This window comes from Ptiloglossa arizonensis, chromosome 1 (assembly GCF_051014685.1).
Source record: "Ptiloglossa arizonensis isolate GNS036 chromosome 1, iyPtiAriz1_principal, whole genome shotgun sequence".
NCBI classification, from domain to species: Eukaryota; Metazoa; Arthropoda; class Insecta; order Hymenoptera; family Colletidae; genus Ptiloglossa; species Ptiloglossa arizonensis.
This window is the reverse complement of record NC_135048.1, coordinates 25,929,906-25,936,122: the sequence shown is the minus strand read 5'-3', so window position 1 is coordinate 25,936,122 and position 6,217 is coordinate 25,929,906. Positions and strand designations below refer to the sequence as shown.

The 6,217-nt window shown below is 43.8% G+C and overlaps 1 protein-coding gene across 1 annotated transcript in view; it reads left to right on the top strand.

Moving 5' to 3' along the window:
* Positions 1–6,217, top strand: part of Fz2 (frizzled 2) — a 319,520-nt gene that overhangs the window by 23,437 nt on the left and 289,866 nt on the right. The gene's annotated exons all lie outside the window — the stretch shown is intronic.

Genomic DNA, 6,217 nt, shown 5'->3' with positions numbered 1-6,217 from the left:
CCTCGTGTTCCCGTACTCGACTCCCGAAGCGTGTGTTTTTCGGTTCAATTTCGCGTCGATGGCAATATCGCGTTCAGCTACGGCCACGGGACAAACGATTTCCTTTGACCGGCACGAAGACGACTTTACCAACGAGCAGGAATAAATACGCGAGGATCATCGGGAAGAACGCGCTCGAAACGTATCGCGGTATTTTTCACCGTAATCGACGATCGATTGTGATTAACGATACGAATCGAGAAACAGATCGCTTCGGGGTAATTTATTCGTTCGGTGCACGGAACGAATAAAAATTACACCGGCGATTGACCGACAGAACCATCGAGGAGTTTATTTATTCCTGATTTATACCATCGATTTATCTTTCTATACGGTATTTAAATTTGTAGGAATTACACGTTGGAAGAACGAAACTCTGCTTTCTGCCCTGTTGGACCGGATAAAATAAAATAATATTTTTCGAGAGACGACGGTGTTTGAATTGCACGCAACGTTGAATACGTTGCTCGACCCGATATTATTTTGCTACGCGTTCGATGATTTATTCATGTACCCCGCCATCTATTGGCTTTTTCGGCTCGAAGATACAATGGCCGACGTCGCGTTGAGGATACAAGCTGTCCGTGCGATCTACGTCCTCTACCTTACGTATCGGGTAATTTCGGCTCACTTGGAAGAATTTGACTCGTAATTAAATTTCGCCGAGACCGTTCGAGGATGTCCATTTTTCAATCCAGGGAATACAATTATCTTGGAATCTGGCCGGGGTCTGCGTGGAATTTGTAATGGTTCCCCGCTACCGTTCCGACGGGATATGCTGTAACTTTCTATGCTTCCCATTTAACTTCCACCGCAGTATTGCGGCCTTACGCGGTAGGAACGATAAATTGCAGACGCGAGTTGGGAACTTGCTCCGGGAAAGTGTATTGATCCACGGTAAAATATCGTCGATTTCCGTGGCGTCGAAACGATCGATCGATGGTAAAGCAGAACCGTTGCTCCGTCGGTTCGTTTATATCGATCGTTGATCCAACGATCACGATATCGATCGAACTACGATAAATAGGTATCAAGGAAATTAATCTCGTTTTCTTATTGCAATCTTTAACGATCGTAGGAGGGGGAAACGCGAAAATATTTGAATACTCGTGCAATTTTAACGAATACGATTTGTAAGTGAAATCAGATATGGAAAAATATTGATACATTCTATTGGGTTGTTCGGAAAGTAATTTTGTTTTCCAAAATGGAGAATATATAATTGAATAAAATGTTTGTACGCTCTAAAAGAATCGTGTTTCATTTTCACCAAACAAAAAAAAAAGGAATTACTTTCCGAACAACTTGATGCAATAAAAACAGTTATTACACTTACATTGGTAATAATTGAAGATAATTCGAAAATATTAACACACGTCGCTCTGGCGAACAAAAATTACAATAAAATACATTCGCCGTCAAGTACGTGTTAATTCGATCCGCCAGCGGGCTCCACCTACGAGTATAAATAATAAAACGGTGCGCGTTCGGAATAAAAGTGAGCGCGCGATCGAATATTTATTTATCAAAAAATAAAAGAAACCAACGCCTTGGTTTCTCCGTGGGTAAATCCGGCACCGATACCCCGTGTAATAAATACTTCACGCACCGACCCTTTCGAAACTTACGCTCAATTGTTGTCTCGGTAAAATTTCTCCCATTTGCGATGCTCGTGCAATCGCGTCCGAAACTATCGTTCACCCGCTGGCGAAATTAACCGCGTAATCGCGAAACTTCCCCTCGAAAACGAGCGGTATTTAATTTTCGAGGGGCTCCCAGGGCCCACGACCATCGTCGAAACTTCGACTTAAAAACGAGCGGGTGTACTCAATCTTTAAACGTTCCCTCGATCTCGCCGCGCGTCGTCGAAACTTTGTCTTAAAAACGACCGGGCGTTTAATCTTTAAGCGCTCCCTCGATCTCGACCACCGTCGATACAAAAGGGGTACGCTCTCCGGAGATCCACCGTGAGGAGAGGCGCTCGTCCCATCGGGTGCGCGACACTTCGAGGAACTTGGCCCGCGCTCGCTCTCGCGCATGCGCGTACGCGTAACGAGGGGGACGCGCGCGCGAAAAATTCGCTGTTACCGCGCGCGCAATTCTCTCGTAATACGGGCGCGCATTAACGAGCGCGAAGTGACTTCCACCCGCGCGAAGGAGTGGGGGGTGAGGTTGGGGGCGCCCGCAGGTTTCCTACCTCCCCTCCTCCTATCCACCGGTCGTTAATATCCCCGACAGTTTTTCCTCCGGTCGCGAAATGGAATCCCGGCTGAGCAGCAATAATCGGGGAAAGATCACTTAATGGCCCTCCCGGTGTAAGAGCTCCGGTCGTAACGTTCGCACCTCGGCGAAAATTTGCTGCGAGCGCCTAACAAAATTGCCGCATTACGTCGTTTAACGCCCACGGAAACGCGAGCGCATCGGGGCCGTGTGGAGAGAATAAAAGTCAGAAGGGAGAGCCGCGAAACCACGGGACGAGATAGAGCAAGCGCTCGGGGTGGGGGGAGTAGCGACACCGGTGGGGGAAGCGGTGGAGCGGTGGTGGGGGGAAATTGCACGGGATGTCCGCGTGATAGAACGACGCGACGCGACGCTATAATACAGCCGGGGAAAGGTGTCAGAGAGTGCGAACAAGCTAGGGCCGAGGATCGCGCTGCATAATAGATACCTCGGCCGCGCTTTAGCGCAAACAGGAACAAATTCCTCGGTGCACTCGTTGCAACAATTGAATCGGTAATCAAGCCGGGTTCCGATAATCGAATCGGCCTCCCACCCCGTATCCCCGCCCCCGTCCCCCTCCTCCCTTCTGGTACACGCGTAATTGAAATTTCGCAGCCGATCACTGCAAATATATCCATCGCCCTCGGTTTGCCTCCTCAACCCCCCTCCCCCTCCCCCCCTTTTCGCGTGAAATTATCTACCCATGTTTTCGACTGGGAAAAATATCGAACGATGGGGGCCAATCTTACGAATTGTCGTTCACGGTTTTTCGATCGAAAAGAAATATCGAATGGAGTGGGAGGGGAACTATTTTACGAATTATTATCTATGGAATTTGACCCTGGAAAGAAATATTGAACGGAGTTGGAGGAGGAGGCCAATCTTACGAATAGTCTCTTGCGATTTTTGACGATGGAAAAAAATATTAGAGTGGGAGGGGGGCAATCTTACGAATAGTCTCTTGCGATTTTTGACGATGGAAAAAAATATTAGAGTGGGAGGGGAGCAATCTTACGAAATATCATTTATGGTTTTCGATGTTGGAAAAAAATATCAGAGTAGGAGGGGGCTAATCTTACGAATTATTATTTATGGATTTTGACGTTGGAAAAGAATATCAGAGTGGGAGGGGGCCAATCTTACAAATTTTCGCTCACAGTTTTTGATGCTGGAAAAGAAAAAACGAATAGAGTAGAAGGAAACCAATTTTAAGAATTTTTGCTCACGGTTTTCGACGCTGGAAAGAAAAAAACGAATAGAGTAGAAAGGGGACAATCTTAAAAATCTTCGTTCACGATTTTCAATGCTGGAAAAAAAAAGAATAGAATAGGAGGATACCAATCTTAAGAATTTTCGCTCACAGTTTTTGATGTTGAAAAAAAGAAACGAATAGAATAGAAGGCCAATCTTACAAATTTTCGTTCACGGTTTCCGACGCAGGAAAAAGAAAACAAATATAGTAGAAGAAGGCCAATCTTAAGAATTTTCCCTCACAATTTTCAACGTTGCAAAAAAAAAAAAAAACGAATAGAATAAAAGGGGGCAAATCTTACGAATTGTCGTTTGGGAATGTGTCGTTGTGAGAAAAGAAAAAAAAAACCATCATCGATCGGCAGCTCCGTTCGGATGATCGATAGCGACGTCGATGACACGTCGTGCACCGTTTCACCGGTATAATTCGACGCGACGCACGCTCTGCCCCGCGTGAAATCGTATTTCCCGGCGTCGAAATGTCCCCGCGACACGGAGTCCCCCGGATGTCAAAAACAGACACGGTACCGCGCTCAGGACCGTCGAGGGGAAATCGGTACCAGGGACTCGACGCGACGTCCGCCTTGACGACGACGACGACGACGACGACGACGACGACGACGACGAGTTTCTCGAGATCGCGCGAAGGAGAAGATTACTCGAGGGATGTCCCATTTTTATGTATTCGAGCGCGAGGATTTCTTGTGCCCGGAATGGTTTATTGTAGACACGACGGGAAAGACGAGCTTCCGGAGACGTGGGTCAGGTATTGGATCGAGCCGGAAGTAATTGCCGTTTTTCTCCGTGACGACTTTATCTCTCTCTTGAAAGGGTTGAGAAACAACTCGGTCCGGAAGGTATTCCCCGTTATTGAACGTCACTTTTTTTCCCCATCTGTTTGGTAACCTGTCGACTCCAGAGGCAAAAAGAGTACGCCACCTTTCGTGAAAAAGAAGATTGAACTCTTGTACGCGATTGATGAAATTTTTGTACGTTTGAGGAATTTTTTAGGGATGGAAATGAACGATTATCCATGCGAGCTAGGTAGGACGATTAAGAAGGGTGAGGTAAGAGGGATCGTTCTGACTTTTTTTTTGGGGCGATTCTTGCAAAAAGCGTTTCTCACGATCGACGAGTGTCTTGTGATCTGTTTTTTAAGCGTACAAGTTTGCTGTAATTGTATTATTACCCCCACTGTATGCAAAGGAAAATCTTTCCACGAAGGATACTTCGGATTTTCATTTAACATCTAATATCAATTTTACACAATACGTTCTGTTACTGACACATTTACCAATGATGTCACATATTTTTTTAACAATAGCATCGCTATTACCTTTCTGGAACTTCCAATTTCTGTTTCAAGACAGATCCAAGGTTGGATCCCCTAAAAATAATTTTCACCTTCTCTTTAAATCGAGTTATAAATTCAGGGGTTGGTTAATACCAACTATTGTCTTATTTCCTCTTCCGTGTATCGTGTCTCGACTCAATATCAAGATCTATTATAATATACTAAATATATTGGGTGATTCGTAAAATCATTTCGTTTTCCAAAATGGAGAATATACAATTCAATAAAATGTTTACACACCCTAAAATAAATCTTGTTTCATTTTCACCAAAAGAACGAAATGACTCTGAACAACCCAATGACTTACTGAACAACCCAATGTTATTCGTCGACGAATAGAATCGTCGTGTAAAAGAAAATCGAGCGATTCACGTAGACCGCTATTTCTGTCAACGTTTGTATTTAAAAGCACCCGGTGACTTTCTCCGTTCTTGTTACTTTATTTAACATCGGATCGAATTATCAGTCCCCGGATAATGCAGGTGACACGCTCACTGCATCGAGAGCAGGAGGTGATAAACCGTCTGCTGCAACTCGTCCGTGCAATTAGTAGTACCCGCGTCGTTCCGGTAGATATTCAAAGAGTAGGGCACACTCTCGTCGAACGTGGCTCTTTTGCAAAGACCCAGACGCGAGTGTGACCGATACTCCTCGATTAGGTTCGAGGAATCGTGTCAGGGAAACAAATTCTCTACACGGTGCACGAGAACAGGATGCACCCTTATTGCAGAAGGTGTTTCCCAAACGATGGCTCGATCTGCGCGGAGAAATGAGTAAAAAATGTAAAAATAAGTAAAAGATTTTCGAATAAGTTGATGTCGATCGATTACAATACTGATTCATTTTTATTTGTCCAATCATGTTTAGAGTGTTGTCTATACAGTAGAAGAACGCGAGTAGGTAACTGTTTAAGAACAAAATATTCTTGAATTAGAATATTTGATGAAAGAAACACATCCTCTGTTTACTATCTAAATATAACTAATTGAAACAATAGGGGCTACAGTGATATAAATTAAAGAAGGTGTACACCGGGAAGAAAAGTTGCTCTATATTTTTGACTTGTTATTTTCATTCAGAATCAAATCTTTTACATTAAAGAACTTCACCTTTGGAAACACACCCTTGCAAATTGAAAATACAAGAATCAACGATTCGTAGTTTCACCCGAATTTTATTTTCCTAGTGATTTCAACATTAATCACAACACCAATTAATTTTTATTCGCGCAATTGTAATCTCTTTAAGAACAAAACATTCTCGAATTGAAATATTTAACGAAGGAAACACATTTGTTTAATCAACGATTCGTAATTTCTCACGAATTTTAATTCCCTAGCGATTTCAACATTA